Source organism: Canis lupus, chromosome 38 (genome assembly GCF_048164855.1).
Source record: "Canis lupus baileyi chromosome 38, mCanLup2.hap1, whole genome shotgun sequence".
In the NCBI taxonomy this organism is placed as follows: Eukaryota; Metazoa; Chordata; class Mammalia; order Carnivora; family Canidae; genus Canis; species Canis lupus.
This window is the reverse complement of record NC_132875.1, coordinates 6139484-6159485: the sequence shown is the minus strand read 5'-3', so window position 1 is coordinate 6159485 and position 20002 is coordinate 6139484. Positions and strand designations below refer to the sequence as shown.

Below are 20002 nucleotides of genomic sequence, written 5' to 3'. Positions count from 1 at the left end.
AGGTGACATCGGCAGGATGTTGGGATTTCAGGACAAGTCCTAGAGTCCAGTCAAATGGCTTCACTTCATGATTCCTCAGAACAGGGACTTGTTTCCTGTGAGCCCCTCAACATCTTTGGCGGTGGTGGTGGTGTGTGTGGGACTTTGGCCGAAATCTTTGAACACCAAAAGCAAAGCCAAAGCCCAGAACGAGGCACGTGTCTGAGAACACGTGGAAGCCCGTGAGGTTATTGTGCTTCCCGGGTCCCTTGTCATAATGTACGTGCCTTCCGTCCCAACTTTGAGCAAGTGACCGTTTGCTGAGATGTGAGGGTCTATCGCTCGTAAGGTTGATGGCTATGGAGATTCATCCAGAATAGACCAACGGTTATCATTTCAAGTTGCAGGCTGGTTGGCCAGTGCTAGTGTTTGCCAATGGGGAGCAGCACCAAGGGAGACAGGTGTACCAGTGGGGGGATCTCAGTGAGAACCCGAGACTGAACTGGGTCCCAGAAGGAGGAGCATGGGAGAGGATGGATGTGTTGATGAGATCTATTTAGGGACATCACAGAGGTACCTTTTGAAGAGAGAGGAAAGACAAAAGGAAGGACCCCCTTTATAACCTGGAAGTTTGGGGTCTTCTCAGTTCCTGAAGACACAAGGGTATCTCATCATTGTGGGTGGATGCCCCTTGAATGCCACAAATTTTCTTTCTGCATGTACCCAGGGTCCTTTGGGGTGTTGATGCGGTCCCACAGGAGTGGGACTCCCAAGGAGCCAGGAATGGTGGCTGCCCCTTCGCGAGGTCATCCTAGCATCTCCCACCCTGCTGTTGTCAAGCCTCTGACCTCATTTGCTTCTGACGTGTCTCCTGAACTTCAGGTGACCTATATTTAGATTATGTAAAAAAAGGATAGAAAGCAAATGGCCTTTTTGCGCTAAGGTCAGAGTTCAGCTGTGCTTGATAATGTCGCTTTGATCTCCAGGACCCTGCCTGTCGAGATCTATGGTGTCTGTCAACCAACTTCGCCCTGCACTTGACCTTTTGCTTGCCTGGACCTGTAGTTATTGCCAAGACTCTAATCCCTCAGCATGTCACTTCTGGAAAAAAAAAAATCCCAAAGCTTGAGATTCAGGCATTCCAGATTCTGCTCTGGCCCCTCACAAAGACGTTTAATATGAAGGCTTTTTGAAATTAAAAAAAAAAAAAAAACCCAAGAGGGTGAAGAAGTGGTCTTCAGAGGAAATTTCAAACAAATGATGGGATCAGTGATGCAGAACTCAGCAACAGCAGCTTGCTTGGCCAGAGGCTTCCAGAAGGCACTTGGAAACCTAAGTGGATTCTAACAGAGCTGGCTGGGATGGAGAGATTCTTTGCTGCAGCTCCCCGTCTGGGGGCAGGTGACCCTTCAGCGATCAAAGACAGATGCTTCTCTCCTGTCTTTTCGAGAAGTTCTCAGCATGTTTTCCTTTGATTTGCTCATTTTGATATTTTATCACCCTGGCAGCTAAAAAGTGCTTCCTTATGTCCAGCTGGAATCTTTGCTACTTAATTTAAACATCGATTTTCCATCCCTCGTCAATTTGGGTTATTTATTTAACTTTTTTTTTTTTTTTATGGATCCTTTCCAGATGTGCGTGTGGTTTTCCCAGTGTGGTGCATCAGCTTGGACAGGATACTCTCTGAGGTTCTGATGGCTACCCAGGACATCGGGGCCATTGGCCTCAGACTCGGGAACCGCCCGGTCCTCTGTCTGCCGAGGACCCATTGCTTGACCTTGGACAAGTCGCTTTCCCTGTCCGGGCATCATCACGTCCCTCCTCCCTGAGGTGAGGGAATCCATCGCACCACCTCTGAGATGTCTCCCAATTTGGATAATTGTGTGATTTTGCTAAGAACACTGGATCTGAACAGGGCATCTGTGCTTAGCATGCAACAGAGACCCGAGGAGGATTTGGCAAGCAGGATTCAGCCCCAGGGATGGCCACCGACGGTTTCTATCGGCACTGACTGAGCCTTTCAGCCGAAGCCCTCCGTCCCTCCCAGGAGCCATCTGTCTCTTGTAGAAGTAGGTGCCGGCACCAGTGGTGAAGCACCTTTCTTCACTAAGTGCAGCAGGTGTCTTGGAGCACTCGGGACCTGTTTCTAGTCCCTTCTTTGCTGTCAAAGCCAATCTGTGAAAATGCCTCTGTGATTCCAGAAGGAAAACAAGTGCCCGTGAGGAAGAGGTTATAAATACATCCAATTATAAATATATCCCATTAAAAATAGATATTGACGAGCAGCTCCAGACAGAGTTGGGCTTGGCAGGCTCGGCCGAGGAGAAAAAAGTAGCCTAGTGTCCAGAAAGTCATACAGCTGACTGTTGAACAACATGGGTTTGAACTGTGTACATCCACTAAATATGGGGATTTGTTTTGGGAAATATAGCCCAGTACTGTATTTTCCCTTATGGTTTTCTTAATTACATTTTCTCTTTTCTGGCTTTATTGTCAGAATACAGTGTTGAATACATGTAACATCCAAAATACATATTAATTGACTGTTGATATGATTGGTAAGGCTTCCAGTCAATAGTAGGCTCTTAGTGGTTATGTTTCTGGGGAATCAGAACTTATATGTAGATTTTCAACTGTGTGGGCAGATCGAGGGTGGGGAGTCAGCTCCCCTAACCCCTATACTGCACAAGGGTCAACTGTAATATTTTCTTGAACTGTTCCTCAGTAATATCTTTGGGGTTGTAGATGACTCTTAATTAGCTACTAAGTCGGGCAGGGTGGTCAGAGAAGGGTTTGGCTTAGAAAGTCCAGTATAAATAGAATTAGGACTCAATAAATACTTCCTTTCCCTATGTCACAGAACTTTGACCTTTCTTCAGTGAAGGGTTAGGGGTGACTGTGTTCTGGGACTTTGGAAAGAGAGTGTGGCACGCAGTCCCTAACATCCCTGGTCTTTATAAACTTCAGGGGGCCCCTTGGAAGGATGGTGGAAGGAACGATGACTCCAGAATCAGAGGGCCCGGGCTTCCACCTTGGGTCTAGCATGTTCCAGTTGGGTGACCTCACGGAAACCCATTCACTCCTTAAAGCCTTGGGTGTATATTAATGATGATGTGAGGTGATAGATGAGAAGGCAACCTAGCAAAATATCTAGCGTGTGGGAAAGACTCAAACTTTAATTTCTTGCAGTGACTGGTCAGTCTGGGGTCAGGGCTGCTGGAGGGACCACAGCACAGTGGCTCAGGGACGTGTGCTGCAGCTGAGATGCTCCTGGGACCTCCCTCAGGCCGGGTGATGAGCGCCTATCCCCACTGTATGGATTTGCTAGGGCTGCCATGACATATCCTGGGTGGCTCCAACAGCAGGAATCTATTTTCTCTCAGCTCTGGAGTCTGGAGTCTGAGAGTGAGGTGCTGACAGGGTTGGTTTCCTCGAGGACTCTCTGCTGGGCTTGCAGATGGCTGACCTCTTGCTGCCTCTTCACCTGGCCAACTCTCTCCTGTGGCCACCCCTCTCCTGTGGCTACCCCTCTCCTGTGGTCATCCCTCTGTGCACATGCACTCAGGGGTCTCTCTGCATGTACTGCTCTCCTCTTCTTAATAAGGTTGAGGGTCAGATTTGATCATGGCCACTCTAACATTGTCATGTCAACATCATCATCTCTTTATTTTTATTTTTATTTTGTTCTAATGTTTTGACTTATTTATTAGAGAGAAAGCACAAGTGAGGCATGGTGGGGCAGAGGCAGAAGCAGACCTTGCTAAGCAGGGAACTTGATGACTTGGGACTCGATCCCAGGACCCTAAGATCATGACCTGAGCCAAAGGCAGACGCTTCACCCACTGAGCCACCCAGGTGCCTCATCATCATCTCTTTAGAGGTTGAATTTCCACAGTCCCATCCTGAGGTACTAGGGTTAGGATTTCAACATGGGTATTTGCAGGGAGGCAGAGCTCAGGCCACAAGGCCAAGCACTCACAGAGCCTGTCTGTGGAGCTGAGATCTCAGGGCCGTGGAGGGCTTTGCAATCCTGCTCCCCCATGAGAGTCTATGCTCAAGGCCCATCCTCCCTGCTCCCTCGCTCTTCCTTTCTCTTCTGGGAGGAAGACTCCAGCTAACACTTCCATTTTGACAAGTGATCACCACTCCTTTTTATTTTTTTTAATTTTTATTTATTTATGATAGTCACACACACACACACACACACACACACACACACACACACACACACACAGAGGCAGAGACATAGGCAGAGGGAGAAGCAGGCTCCATGCACCAGGAGCCCGACGTGGGATTCAATCCCGAGTCTCCAGGATTGCGCCCTGGGTCAAAGGCAGGCGCCAAACCGCTGCGCCACCCAGGGATCCCCACCACTCCTTTTTAAGAGGAGATTCTCGATGTGTGGTTCTTCAGGTTTATAAGCAAGGACTCTGAAGTCCTTGGGTTCTGGGGTGAACCCCTGGGAATCAGGGGGGCCTCTTAGAACCACCTCATACAATGGCTTCTGAGCATTGAAGGCTGTGCTCTTGGCTGGCCTGTGTGAAGCCAGGAGACTGGATGCCAGAGCCACACCCCAAGGGGACTGAAGGGGGTTCCCATCTTCTGTGCCTCCCCCTTTGCTTCCCTCAGCACCCCTCCTACATGGTGCCTCATCCAAAACGCCGGACACTCGGCCAGCTGTTTGGAACGTAAGAAATAACCACAGCCAGAGGCATCTTGGGCCCAAACTCACAATCCTTCCTCCCTCCCCCATCCCCTTCCACCTCTGTCTCCTCTCGGTCCCCCTCCCTTTCTCTTCCCCCTTCCTTTTCTCTCCCCCTCCCTCCCCCTCCCTCCAGCCCCCCCCAATCTACCTCCATTTTATTGCTCATTTTCCAAGTGCCTCTGTGTCCCCCCTTCCCATTCTTATCTCTCTCAAGGCTTAATTTGGTTTCCTAGAGACATTGGGTCTTTGCCAGTCAAGGTCTGATCCATGAAAACATAAGTATTTACCAACCTAACAATTATAGCCAAGCCCTATGTTTCTTCTATAAGCACGATCCCTTCTCTTGCAATGCTCACCTAGAGTACTAGCTTCTCGTGAACAGGATGGGCCCTCAGTGCAATGCCTCCCACATACAAAATACCCAAACACTGAAGAAAGCAGTGCCGCTTTCAAGAATAAGGCTACCCTCTGAGAAGCTCAGGCCTGCAGTTAGCTCTAAGGGAACACCCTCGGTGACCCAGACCTGGGGTTGCAGTGTGCTACCGGCGTGGGGCTTCCTTACTCTCGGTGATGCACTGAGCTTAGCCATAGATAGAGCTACGGCACTTATTTAAAGAACAAGCCACAAATATGACTCCTGACAATAAAATATAAAACAGGGCCCCCTGGGAGGCTCAATCGGTTGAGCATCTGCCTTCAGCTCAGGTCATGATCCCGGGGTCCTGGGATCGAGCCCCACGTTGGGTTCCCTACTTCACGGGGAGCCTGCTTCTCCCTCTCCCTCTGCTGCTCCCCCTGCTTGTGCTCTCTCTCTGGCTCTCAAATAAATAAAGAAAATCTTTTATATATATATATAATCTTTATTATATATTAATATATATTAATATATATAAGATATATCTATCTATCTATAAAGCAGAAAATCATTTTGTTTACATAGACATAAATGTCTGGGTAAAATGCAATTTTGTCATGATCATCCATTTAAAGAAATATTTTCCCCTCTTTTGGCTTCCGAGTTAGAAATTCTGTCCTAGGGCAGCCCCGGTGGCTCAGAGGTTTAGCGTCGCCTTCAGCCCAGGGTGTGATCCTGGGGACCCAGGATCGAGTCCCACATCATGCTCTCTGCATGGGGCCTGCTTCTCCCTCTGCCTGTGTCTCTGCGCCTCTCTCTCTGTCTCTCATGAATAGATAAATAAAACCTTAAAAAAAATTCTGTCCTAGGTACTTATTCTAATAAGATGGGGGCGGTGGGCTCTGAACCTGGTCCTAATCTCATTTCTGCCCCTCACTGCCCCATGGGAGGAAGCAGAGGGCACTGAGAAAGCTGAACAGCTTTTGATCTCCCATCCCTGACCTTCCCTACATTCCTCTCCATTTAGTAGAAATAAGAAACAAGGGTTGGGCACAAGCGTGAGACGTGCCCTTGTCCTTGTTCACCCATCTACGCATTCAACAGTGACTTGTTCAGCACCTACTGAGCCAGACGTTTTGCCAGGACCAGGTGCTACAGAGACGAGAACATCACAATGCCTGCCTGCAAGAAGCTCACGGCCTGCCGGGGGAGCAGGAATGCAACCAAGTCATTCCTGTATGCTGAGATACGAGAAATAGGTACGAAACACTGTGGGAGGATGGAAGAGGGGTCTCCCTCTTTGCATGAACGGAAAGAAGGTTAGAGACCTTGGAATGAGGCCTTGAAGGATGAGCACAGTTCTGCTTGATGGATTGGAGTGGTAAGGGCCACCTAGCGCTGTGGTGTCCCATATAGTAGCCATTAGCCACAGGAGCTGTTTGGATTTAAATTACTTAAAATTGGGGCAGCCGAGGTGGCTCAGCGGTTTAGTGCCGCCCTCAGCCCAGGGCCTGATCCTGGAGATCCAGGATGGAGTCCCAGGTTGGGCTCCCTGCATGGAGCCTGCTTCTCCCTCTGCCTGTGTCTCTGCTTCTCTCTGTGTCTCTCATGAATAAATAAATAAAATCTTTAAAAAAATTACTTAAAACTGAACAAAATGACAAACTTAGTTTCTCAGTTGTTCTGGTCACGTTTCAGGTGCTCAAAAGCCACACCTGGCAAGTGGTTACCACGCTGGACCGGGAAGCTACAGAACGTGTCCATCCCTGCAGAAAGTTCTATTTGACAGAGCTGTTCTGGACAGAAGGACAGCATGCTGACTTCCCGGACACCATTAGCTTTGGTCTGAAGATGCTTTTTTGTGCCGTGGGCCTTCGAGCCTTCAGAGCTGCCTCGTGGATAGAGAGTGGTCCACGGGGCAAGGCCTGGAAAGCTGGGTACCCAGTGATGACAGCGTGGGCCTGGTGGATAAGCCCTCCTCGGGGGGCTGGGCTGTGGATGTCTATGCTGCTCCTGGGTCCAAGCAGTCATCAGCAAGGACACAGCAGCTGCCTCGAATCTCATGCTACCTTGACATCTCCATTGGACATCCAGTGGGCATCCAACCCAGAACCCCTCGCCTCCCACACCCACCTGCTCCTCTGCAGTCCTGCCCCTCTTGGTTGATGGCACCGCTCAGGCCCAGACCCCGTGAGTTGCCTCACCTCCTCTTCTTCTCACTGCTCTATCCCTCCACCCAACCTCTTGGCGAGTCATGTTGGCTCTACCTTTCCCATATGGCAGGTGCTGACCACTTCTTACCATCTGCACTGCTGCCCCTGGTTTTGAAACTCCATTATCTCTCACCTGGATTTCTGCAGCGGCCTCCTAGGTGGTGTTCCAGCTGTCCCTCTTGCGCCCTCCCATACCTTCCGTCCCCAATAGAGCAGCTGGAGTGATACTGCTAAGAGTTAGGTCATTTCAGGCCTCTGCTTCAAAGCCTCCCAGTGCCCCCATTTTACTCAGAGTAAAAGTTAGATTCCTTACAATGTCCTGTCAAACCCTCTGTGACCATAGGACCTGGCCCCCTTCCCTCTCTGACTTCATCTCTTCCTCTTCTCCCCCTCATGTCCTCTGCTCCAGCTACGCTGGCCTCCTCCCTGTTCCCAAGGGCCTTTGCTCTGGCCGTCCCCTCTGCTTGGAAAGCCTTTTCTCCAGATAGCCATATTCCTTCGACTCTTTGCTCGAATGTCATCTTCTCAACAAAGCTTATGACAATCTTATTTAAAATAGTAACCTGCGTGCCTCCCTGTCTTTCCCCCAGCGTGCTCCATCCGCTTTACCCTGTGACACTCTTCCCTCACCTACCACATAGCACCTCCCCTGCTTCTTCATTTATTGATTGATTTTGCTCATTTTTGCTTCTCCGTCTCCCCTCACTAGAATATAGGTCAAAGGAAGGCAGGGGGCTTTGTCGGTTGTGTTTCTGGAGGTATCCTATGTGCCTAGAACACACCGTGGTTGGTGGTAAGTATTTGTGCTGTTGCTCTCATCCTTAGCCGCTCTCTGCTGCTGGGGGTGGGGTGGGGGGAAGGTCTCCTGTACCCAGGAGCCAATCTGCAGCCTGGGGTGGCAGTCCTAGCTTCTCTTTAGGATTGCCAGGTCAGGCTTCAGGAGTAGACTGGCCTACGGAAATTCTCGAGCTGAAGTTGAAGGCTCAAGCCTCAGGTGAGCTGACTCCAAATGAGTCTTCTGCTTTTCTGGGTGGAGCTGTAAGGAAGGGCCCCTGGGCAGGGTGGTGGGTTTGGGACACCCCCCACCCCCACTCCCCATTGCAGGGTACAGTTTAGCGCCCTTGCAGGATGTGTCCAAGGCAGCTGTCTCTTTTCAAAACTGCTCCATCATGCCCCCCGGTTGTAAGAGCCTCACGTGAGCATCTCTGATGATTCAGGAGCTGAATGGGAGGGGGAGGATTTCAGGCGTCAGAGCGGAGCTCCTCAATGGGTGGATGTGGACTCTTGAGTGCACGCACAAAGGGAGGGGAGGGCGGGCAGGGAGTGGAGAGCTCTGGGCCCCCCGCCCCCACCCCTAAGCGGTGGATTTTTCCTCTGTTCAGAGGGAACAGTAAAGCCTGCCTGTCTCCCTTTCAGTGTTGTGAGGATCAAGTGAAATAATGTATATGAAAATGTTCCAAAAAGAATAAAGAGCTTTGCCAGAATGAAAAATTGCTTTTATTCCAAATGATAAGTCAAGGGTGAGATTTCTAAGAAGTCATTTGTGTGGGCTGTTATCTCAAATCCTGTTTGTTTTAAAAAAAAAAAATCCAGGCCTGCCCTAGTCAAGAAAGAGGGGAAGTGTGCTATATGGCTTCTCAAATCTGTGGTCCAGCCACCCCCTCCACCCACCACCAAGATGCACATGTACTGCTCATCTGGGGCCTCAGCCTTGTGGAAAGTGGGGCCCATGTGGCTTGGTCATGAGGGTGGACCCACCTGCCTGCAGAGCTTCACTGTTCCCCCCGAAGGGTAGAGGGCAGTTGGGTTACTAACTTTGTTTGTTCAGGACCTGGGTGGGGACATCCGTGCTGTGCCAGGGGCCATGGTTATTGTCCACCTCACAGCACATCTGTGTCTACACTGTGATGATTCTTATTGTAAAAAATGAGAAAACTGAGGCTCAGGGAGGTTGATCATCTGTCCCAGGCTGCACAGCTTACTGGTAATTGGCGGAACTGGCATCGAATTCAGGTCTGTCTGGTTTCACAAGCCAAGCCCTTCCCTTGGTACTGTGCCCCCCATCCCCGCCTTCCCCGGGTCAGGGGACGGGCTCCAGTTTCAGCTCTTTCCCTTAGATGTGTGACCAGTGGCAAGTCGTTTAAACGTCTCTCGTGCATTTCCTCAGCCGCAGAAGGCAGTGATCACTTTGTCCCTCGCTGGGTGGTTGGGAGCATCGAATGAAATAATGTACACGGAACCATCTGAATATTGCAAAATGTCGCACGCAAGAGACGAATGACTATTACAATTTCGGATGCATTGCTGCTGTCCTATGAGGGCTTTGCTCAAGAACCTTCCATGAGTCACTCTTCCCTGGCCTGAGGGCTCCCGGCCTCCCGGGTTCCGGGCCTGCGCTCTCACTCTCTGTCCTCCACTCGGCCTTCCTCTGGGCAAGTGGCACATCCATGACCATCTCCCTGCCAGCACGGCTCTCTCCCCTCCTGCCCCACCCTTTCAAACCAAAATGCCAGTAATGACCTTGTTGATAACAAAATTAGCAAATAGAACTGCTGATTCTAGTCAATTGGGATCAATGAAAAAATGTTTTTCTTTTTAAACGTATCATTTATTTTTAAGGTCAGGAATATGTGGCTATAAATAATAATAATAAACATGAATATTAAAAAGTAAAAATATATAATACACTAGATTTCAGAAAAAGCATACATTTCAAAAAAGCGGGGAAATACAAGGAATGGGACTTTATTTATTTTAGAGAATCTACAGAATCATAAGATCACAACAGATGGACGGTTAAAAGTATTTGTTAGTGAAACCATAAGTAATTCATCAATTATTTATGTAATCCTCAAAAGGAAGACTTTACTTGTATTTTCTTTTCATTGTTGTGTCTATTCATATGCTATCCATGTCAGGGGAAAGTTCACTTTGTTTTGCCATCCTTTTCCTTATCTCTCTAGTTCCAACTTAAATGCAACTTTTCCCATTAAAAATTACCTTTGATCTTTCAAGTAAATTTAGCTCATGTGTCCTAAAATATCTTATAATTTTCATCTATTGTTCATTCTACTAAATAAATGTTTGTTCATGTAAAATAAACCAAGACAAATCTGACATCCATCTGGTCGGCCTCCTCCCGGGAGCCCCCCCTCGCAGCCTTACCTGCCTGCGCCACGTGCCTTTCCATGTGCTGCCCGGTGGCTGGGTGCAAGTGCTCTCCAGGTGTTTCATGGACTTGAGTGCTTCCCTGCAGGGAGGTTTTCGGGTCCTGCGGGGTTGTGGTCATGGGTTTGTGCTCCGTGAATGTCCTCACAGTGCCTCATCCGGTACTCAGGACCCATGAGTTAAACACTCAGGAAATGTCAACTTAGGGACCGAGGCAGAGTCTTGGATCCGTGCTTCTGCTTTCTCCTGTCGTGGCAGGTCATGGAGATCCTGGCACTTTGCCAGGCAGCCTCCTGCAGCCGCTAGGTCTCCTCCGGAAGAGGCGACTTTGTGCCCGAGCCCCCTCCTGTGTGCCTGGCCGGGCCTCTCCATCCTGGGCCCTGAGCTGAGCCCTGGCTTGTCTTCCAAGAACCTCGAGAGCAGAGAGCAGTCCCGACCTCCCTTGGGCAGGTAACAGGTGCTCAGCCCTTACACGTCACCAGGACAGGACCTTGATCTCGAAGGATCACGGAGAATCTGCCTCGGATTCCAAGGCTTCCCAGGTGCTTTTTATGATTCGGAATGGAGGCACAAGTACCCCTCAGGGAAGGGACGAAACAGGGAAAGTGTGGCTCTGGGGTCAGTCAGTCACAGCGGTTTGCACCCTGCCACTGGGCATGTTACTCCATCTCTCGGGGCCTCAGCGTCCCCGCGTGGAAACTGTGGATGACAGCAGCACAGCCAGTGCAGCGCCGTAGTGAGCATGGCTTCGAACTCCATCTCCAGGCCTGTCTGCCAGCCCCGGGTTCAGGTCTCGGCCTAGATGTCACCTTCCAAGAGACACATTCCCCCAACCCTAAGGGAGTCCCTGGCGTTGTCATGACTGTAGCACCTTGTCCATCCTTTCCGGCCCATCCTACAATCTGGAATTATTATATTGGTGTACATGGGTGTTGATTCCCGTCGAGAATGTGAGCCCCACGAGGGCAGGGAACACGTTAGTCTTACTCACTGTCGTATGGCCAACTCCTAGAACAACGCCTGGCCCTTAGGAGGGCGTCGGGATGTCTCAGTTCCCTTTTTCTTTTTCTTCCCCAGTAAAGGGCATGTGTTCTCAGTGTTGGGAAGCTCCTGCACACGTCAAAGAGGCTCCCAGTCACCACAAAAGCCTTTCCTTCAGGAGGAGATGGACCAGTGGGGGGCAGGGAAGGACAAGTACTGGTGGCCTTTTAATTTTTTTTATTTTATCTTATCTTACTTTATTTCATTTTAAATTTAATTTCAATTTGCCAACATATGGTATAGCACCCAGTGCTCATCACATCACATGCCCTCCTTATTGTCCATCCCCCAGTGACTCCATCCCCATCCCCGTCCCCTCCAATGACCTCCAGTTTGTTCCCAGAGGTAAGAGTCTCTCATGGTTTGTCTTCCTCTCCGATTTTTCCCCCATGAAACTGAATGGGAATGGTGACCTGCTGAGCTGCTTTGGGAGTGTCCTCTGCCTGGGCAGTTGCTGCCCAGAATCCTCCAGGCCACAGACAGGTCTAGCCTGCTCCCCTCCCGACCACCCAGAGAGCTGCTGAGCCTCAGTGTTTCTGGGGATAGCAGCCTGGCTTTGCCATCCTCCCGGTGCCTGCCCCTCCCTCCCGGGGACTGCCAGGCATTTCCCAGGTGGCTGGTGCACGGCCAGGGCCTGCCGAGGACGCTGTGGAGGCTGTGACTTTGTCACCTCACACGTGCACCAGGAAGATCGACATGAATGTGTGCTTGGGGAGAGGGAGTGTTCACTCAAACTTTTTTTTTTTTTTTTTTTTGAGATGAGAGAAGAGAAATGAAGGACAGAGAGAGGGAAAAGCAGAGGGGGAGCGGAGGGGGAGCGTGAGGAGGGTGGAGAGAGAAATGTTGGAACAAAGCACTTCTTTTTTCCCCTTAATCTCAGAAAGGTTTGAATGGGTGGGAAGGGGCCATTGATAGGGACAGTTTGAGAAGGCAGGGATGCAGGGCAAGGAAGGGCCCATCATGGGGCAGAGTCCGGGGGGCCCACTTCCCCGGCTTGCTCAGGACTGAGGGGCTTCCCAGGAGGTGGGAAGAGGCACACAAGGGACTTCTGCACGGACACCCAGTGGGGCCCCCTGGCCCGACCCAGCCGGCCAGGCATTGGCACAGGTGTGACATTGGTGGAGAGGGAGGACAGGTGACTGAGGGGACAGGGTTAGATGCCTTCTGAGGCCTTCCAGGGAGTGAAACTAAGCGCAACTCCACAAAAATACATTCCCTGGGCAGCCAAGTGATGCTGCGAAGCCACCTAAGCTTGCCAGGCCTCATATTCCTCAACAAAGGGGGTTGGATGATGTCCGAGGTGCTTCCAACCCCTGTTGAGCTGTTGCGAGTCAACGGTTGAGGTTGCTTGTGATGGGTCTAAGGACCCTGGCTGTTCTCAGGAGACAGGATCAGGGGTCTCCAGGGGGACATCTTCACACAGCCATGCTTCTGGCTTCCCTGGAAGCCTCTTTCCAATCCTGCTTTGGAGGACGTGGCTTTGGGACAGTGGGTGTCTACAGATTTGTCCGCCCTCAGGAGGCTCTGCTGCCCGAGTAGGGTCTGGGTGAGCCAGGCACCTCTCGGTGACATCAGTCTGCAAGAGGAGACGTGACTTCAGCACAGCAGCACCATGTGGCGTGGGTACAAGTGACAACAGCAGGGCGCTGGGGGTGGGGAGGGGGGTGTTGGTGAGCTGATAGGATCACTCAATTATTTCTTTACACTAACACATTGGGCTGAGCCAGCACCTGAGGCTTGAGTTTTGCGGAGAGGAGGTCCCAGAAGAGAGGCCGCTGGTCATCCTTCAATCTGGGTGGTGAGTGCGGGGCAGGGGGGGGAGGGGGTTGTCGCTGAGTGATTAATGCACATGTAAAATACAGGTATGGCTTTATTTTCCAAGCTGGTGGTGCAGGTCATGCCAATTACATTAGTGTTTGAAAAGCAGCAAAGCAAACCAAAAATACTACGTACGGGTCTGTAATAGTGTTCATGTGTGTAGTATGTTGGGGGGAGGTGACTGCAATCCCAAATCAATAGGGTCGCTGAGTTATCTCTGTCGAGTGTTCAAGGCTATTACTTTAAGTGAACACAGGGCGGTTAGCTGTGTTGGGTGTAATCAGTTTTGGACTCATTGGGCAGATTGATCTCTCCCCTGCTATTTGGTGTTCTGGAAACATCAGCAAAGTCTCCCCCGCCCTCCCCTGCCCATCCTCCTCCTTCCTCCTCTTCTTCCCGAGGCTTCCGAGAAGCAAAAACACAATTCTCTCTGCTGGCTGGGCTGCAAGTTTTCCACTTCACATCATCATCATTTGTTCTAAAAGCAAAATGCAATTTTCTGCGACTCTTTACACTTCTGTGTGTGTGTGCGTGTGTGCCCGCGCGCACACACGCACACACACACACAGCCTCTGTGCTCAACAATGTGCTTTTTAATATAGAGAAGGAGCAAAGACAACAGGTCCACTATAGTCTTGCAATATCCCAGGGCAGGGAAGCCAGTCCCAGTCCAGTGAGAAACATTGTGCCCATTGAGGCCGCTCTCTAGCTCCAGGCGGCTCACAATCCCAACCTTTGTGACCACCGAAGAATCATGGCCTGTCCCCATCCCCTCGGACTCCACCCTGCTGGCCCCCAAAGGTCACGGACAGTGATGTCACGGAAAAACATGCGGTCACAGAGCCTGTCCTCAGAAGAAGCGCTGGAGACTGTTGGTGGAGTTACCCATTCCCTGCCCTCTGACCCCCAGCCCAACCCCAGAGACTCTCTCCAGCTCAGAGGTAGCGCATCAGTCAGTGGGAGAACTGCCCCCTGGCCTGAGTGGCCTGAGTGGGATCGTGCGCCAAGGAGGTACAGCAGTCTGCGGTGCCCACCCTCCACCCAGGCACCCACCGCTACTGTCAGCGAGGACTGAGCAAGGGGACCCTTGGACCCCTTGGTCCCATTGGACCTCTGCTGCTCATCTGCTCATCTGCTTTAACCCCGTTCTTGCTGGGCCTAGCTCTACCTCTTGCATTCATTCGTCTTTTTTTTGTTTTGTTTTTTGATTCCTCTCTCCCCCCTTTACCCTCTGCACAACTGACACACACAGAAGTCCAGGTCCACACACACACACACACACACACACACACACACACACACACGACGGTCCCCATTCATCCGCTCTGAGAGTGTCGGCCTTGTCTAACTCCGGCCAGAGAATCCAGGAAAGCCCTCACCGACAGGTAGACGTGCCATTAGCTAGAGCTTACACACACCTGCCTAATGTCTGGGGACACAGAACTCCCGGATGCTCTTGGGGGAACATAGAGAGGATCACAGAGAAAACAGCAAAATGTATAGTAAAACTGCATTGCCTGAGCATTGTCCATGTGTCCTAAGTATTCCACATACATTATTTCCCATCCACTCCTGGGAGAAGGTGTGTCTGTTGCATTTTAGTGCAAAAGGTGAGTCTGTGTGGTGAGGGCCAACACTGGGTGATAGACGTGAAACCAGGCTTTGACTCCAAATCTGAGACCCTCTGTACAACAGGTCACTAGGATTATTTGCACTCCAGAAGGGAAGATGTGTGCTGATACATGTGTGTGTGGTGGGGGCTGGGATGGATGGTTTAAGGAATTTGGAGCCCTGGTGAGGGGTGAGATGGTGCTGGGATGTGCTTTCCTTTAACTCCATCTTCCCTGATACTTGTCTCCTCCTCTCTTCTTGGGATCAGGGCCTTTCAACTCAACTCTGCCCAAGGCCTTTGCCGTAATGCCCACCACCCGGTAACCTACTGCCGTCTAGAAAAAGTCCTGGCTCTCAATCTGGTAGCTCGTCTCTGCTTCCTTCCCCACTCAGGCCACTCTGCATCACCCACTGTGCCTCAAATGTCCATGCACCTGCTGATTCTCAGCCTCTGCGTTGGCGTTGTCCTTTGCCTGACTCTTCTCTTTCCCCTCACTCTTTTTGGTGACCTCCTACAATCTTCTGAGGCCCAGCTTGTGACACTTCACCTAATCCTGTCTTCCTATAACACTGCACATCTGATCTCGCACTCCAAAGACAATCAGAGCTGTATTTTAGAAAGATCACTGTATCAGGTGGTGTAGACGTTGGCTGGACAAGACAGCAGGGGCTAGGGAGGACATTTGGAGTCTATTTCGACTATTCTGGAAAGAAGGGTTCTTGGCTAGGGGTGGGGATGGGTTCTGAGGTTGAGACTCCGAGGCGCAGAACTGAGTTTGACATCCTGTGTCAGAGTAAAGGAGGCTAGCGCCTGTCCAACGTGAGTTTTGGAAGGTTTGCCTCTTGGCAGGGGACTTTCCGTGAAGACCTTTGGAAGACCCTTTCAACCCTTTCACTGAGTCTGTTATAACTGTGGCATTCTTCGGGTTGCTCAGAAGGCAGGAGCTCTAAAAATAGAAAGCCTTATTATTACCGATTAAATTTCTTTCCACCTACAGAATTTTCTGAAAGTAATAAGAAGAGGAAGCCTGAGTCTGTGCTGAAGTGTTCAGGAGGCAGAGATGTACCAGGAGGCAATGAGAGAGGTGGGGGGGCATAGAGAACGTGAGGCCAGGGAGGTAAGAAGGAGTTAGGGGAAAAACCACTGATCAAACCCACTGATGGGTGAAGGGATCTTCCAGAGGGTGTGCACCCTAAGAGAGAGGTGCATGTGGAAACTATAGAATTCCCACTGAGACCATTGCCTGAGCCACTAAGGGACAGCGGTCTTGGGGTACAATGACTTTGCCCCCGTCTCTGCCTCAGGGTAATGCACGAATGCCCCCGATCGCTGTGACAGGTGTGGAGCTCACTACCCCCCCCTCCTACTCTCCTGCCTCCCAATGCATTTAATGCTCATGAAGATCCACCTGCAAGACCTGCTACTGCCTTGCAGTTTCTGAGGATGGCATTCCCGGAGACTAAGGATCTATAAAGTCATATGGACAGATGAATCTAAAGAAAAGAAGAGAAGAAATGGAAAATACTCTGGTTGTACATTTTATGTATTTTTAAAAAATGATCACCCGAATTGAATCAGTGTCAAGGAATACAAACCTGGATTCACCCTATAGCTCTGCCTTAGAATAATTTAGAATGATTTTAGTGCCTCTTTCTTAGGACCTGAGAAAGTCCAGGTCACTTTCCATGTGTCTTCCATAGGTTCTCTTCTCCCACAGGACTTCACTCCTTGGTCCTGGGTGCCAACCTCAGGCATTCCTGCAGGAGTGGTCTCATCTCCGTGGGCTCCATCGGGACTTGGCGGTCAGCCTTGACACGTGGCTCTTCTAACTGGCTCGGGCTGTTTGATGGAACTATTCCAAATTGCCATTTGTTCATAGGTTAAAAATAATTGGATAACAGCCTTTTCACATGGTTTGACATGGTAACTCCTCTGAGCTTCCTTTTCTGCAAAATGGAGGTCATAAAGGGTTGTTTAATGGGTGTAGGGTTTCAGTTTCGCAAGATGATAAGAGTTCTGGAGACTGGTTGCTCAACAATGTGAACGTACAATGTGAAATTTTAACTGAGTAGATTTTAAAGATATTCTTGGTATTTTAGGGACTGACGAATCAGGCGGCACCCTGTTGGGAAGGGGGGGCTCGGAGGAGCTGTACCAAATGAAAGACTTCTATAGTTGGAAGGGAGCAGGAACAAGGTTATATTGGGTGACTAGAAGGTTACTTTCTCTTTAGGGGATGGCAGGGGTTTTATAAGGCAGATCACCTACCCAATGCTGGTCAGGAGATCCCTGATTGGCTGGTTTATAATTCCACCTCTGGTGGAGCAGAAACTGTAACTAGTTAACTGGGTTTGGGGACATGGGGTTTAGCATTAGCAACTCCATTTTGAGCCTGCCATCTTGTTTTTAACAGTACTCAACACTACTGGACTCCGCACTTAAAAATGGTTAGGGTGCTAGTTTTGTTGTGTTTTACCACTATGAAAAAACTAGAGATAATAAAGTCTGCCTCCCGTCACGGTGAAGATGGACTCAGATGGTATGTGTAACTGCACAGTTCCTGGTGCAGGGCAAACACTCAGCTCGATAAATGCTAACTTTTTTTTTTTTTTTGAAGTAGGTTCCTAGCACAGAGTCCCACGTGGCACTTGAATTCACAACCCTAAGATCAAGATCTGAGCTGAGACCAAGAGTTGGACATTTAACTGAACTGAGCACCCCAGATGTTAACTTTTATTAGTAGCATTAGTCTTGATAGTTTCTCATTCCCCAAATTGGTATTCTCTTTCCCCAGGCTAAAATCAGGTTGTCTCTCTAGGGGAGAGAAAAACTATAGGAGATCATCACCTGGCAAAATCTCCAAAACATTCATCATTGACATTAGGTTCTCCCTGAGGCTGGAATCTGCATGTTTTTATAATAATAACAGCTAATGCACATCTTAACACAAATGAGCTCACTTAAGCCCCGCAAAACCCTAGGGAATGGTCTAATTATTTTCATCACTTGTCTGAAGTCACATAGCGAGTAAGTGACAGTCCAGAGAAGGCCGTTTCTTCCAAAGCCTACAGTGTTGACCACTACATCATGGTCTACACCCAGCTCACCACTGCTTTCGGATCTCTAGCTTACAGCCACTTTAAGCAGCAGGTGTCTCTTTAGCTGTGGCCTTATTCTCCTGTAATGCCAGCCATCAGCTCGGGTTGGCAGGACACCTGTATTTCAGACACCTGGGCAGTGTTCAGGTGGGGAGAGCTCTAGGATGGCTCCAGAGGTCACTGGCTACTCGTAAGACTGCTTGGTTCTAACATGCCTCCACCTCACAGCTCTGTGGTGACTCCATTTACCCAGAAGTTCTGTGTATTAGCCTTGCATGTTCTTCAATCACTAATGAATTAAAGGAACCTAAGCATAGATAAGAACTACTTGAGCGATAAAGGACAACAGAAAATGAAAAGTAGAGATGTCCCTTCCCCTTGCCACACCTGGGCCTAGTCTCTAGTTCTTCTGATGGTTATTTGTAGACTTGAACTATCTAAATGCTTTGATGCCTTCCTCTTGGTTTTTCAATTTTAAATAGCGTTTATAGGTTTGTCACCAGGAGAGAGAAAGGATATAACACATTTTCAGTAACTGTAACCCTGCTTCTAATTTTGCTGTTTTGTTGCTCTTCACCTGTACCATTTAAAATAATATATTTAAGTTTATGCTTTCAAAAGATTATATTTCTTGATATTTCAACCTCAGATGGTACTTTCTGGTTTTGTACTGCAAAATAAGGAGTTCGCCTCCGTCTGTGTTTGGACGTCTGTATCAGTTGTTCTCTTACTTTTCCATTGCTTGCTTGAAATACTTATGCTCTGTTCCGTCACTATCCTTAGGTCCTCTGTGTTTGGTGTATACACTGATTTTATAGATTAAAAATCAATGAGTATTTATCTTATGATTATTTAATTATTATTCTCCCCAGAACCGAGCACTGTCATTAGACCCATAGAATGATGCAATTCTCTTATTGAAGGCATTAAACATGGGGGCCTTTCAACTGAGGCTCTAATGTTTTGGTAGCCTACCTAAGCAAACCAAAATCTAAGCCAGAGTCAATTCCTATCAGTGCACTTGTATCCAAGAAAGCAAAATAAATTTATTTATTTATTTATTTACTTATTTATTTTTTTATTTAATTTTATTTTTTTAGAAAGCAAAATTTAAGAGCAACCAATCACAACAGCCAACTGGGCTTTTCTAAATAAGACAACTGCTTCACTTTAGTCAATGAAATAACTTCCTCACTTTGCTCATATTTTTGCTCTATAAAAGTCTCTCCTCCACTTCCTGCCCACCAGGTGCCCCTAACCACTTTTGGCTTGGCACTAGTAGATTCTAACTGATATTTGCTCAAATAAACTCTTCAAAAATGTAATGGGGCACCTGGCTGGCTCAGTTGGTTGGGCATCCGACTCTTGATTTTGGCTCAGGTCATGATCTTAGGGTCATGAGATAGAGCCCCATGTTGGGCTTCACACTGGGTGTAGAGTCTGATTGGGATTCTCTCCCTCTCCCCCTCTCCACCCCCACCCTGTGTTCATGAATGATCTCTCTACTCCCTTCAAATTAATGTGTCTCATTTTATCTTTTTAACACTAGACTTTTCCATTCAAAGTTGTGAAATGCTCCCTGAATCAATGTCAGGTGGATTCAGTTTTCATACATTCTGTCCATGCTCAGAATGGTGATACATTTTTATTTTTGTATATTGAGACTACAACTTTTTAAAAATAAAACTCTGCTAATTTTATTTTTCCTGGTATTCCTAACTACCTCTCCTCATTCACAAACAATACTATTTTTTTTTAGATCATCCAGCTTCTCATTCTAATTTCTTGTTATATGAAATGTCCTTGACTTAAAAAAATTTTTTTTTCCAGCACTGGACCTGAGTTGAAACATCACTGAACACAAAAGTTAAGAACACCCTTAGCACAGGTGAGGACATCCAGGAAGCCAGCCAAAGTTGTTCCAGGTTTCCCAAATCATAGAATCGTGAAATCTCACGTGGCCTGCTGGAGAAGGAACTGGATCTGGTTTGCACATACCACCTAGTTTCTCTG

General features: G+C 48.8%; 1 long non-coding RNA gene across 30 annotated transcripts in view; it reads left to right on the top strand.

Annotated features, from left to right (window-relative positions):
- Positions 1-10211, top strand: part of LOC140626990 (uncharacterized) — a 70468-nt gene extending 60257 nt beyond the window's left edge. For 12 of the 30 annotated variants that reach the window (XR_012025959.1, XR_012025963.1, XR_012025965.1 and 9 more), the window contains 2 exons: positions 1612-6298; positions 6738-10211. This is a non-coding gene — a long non-coding RNA (uncharacterized lncRNA). The remainder of the gene's footprint in view (positions 1-1611; positions 6299-6737) is intronic. The other 18 variants (XR_012025944.1, XR_012025945.1, XR_012025942.1 and 15 more) reach the window with 13 other exon arrangements.
- The last annotated feature ends 9791 nt before the right edge of the window (positions 10212-20002 follow it).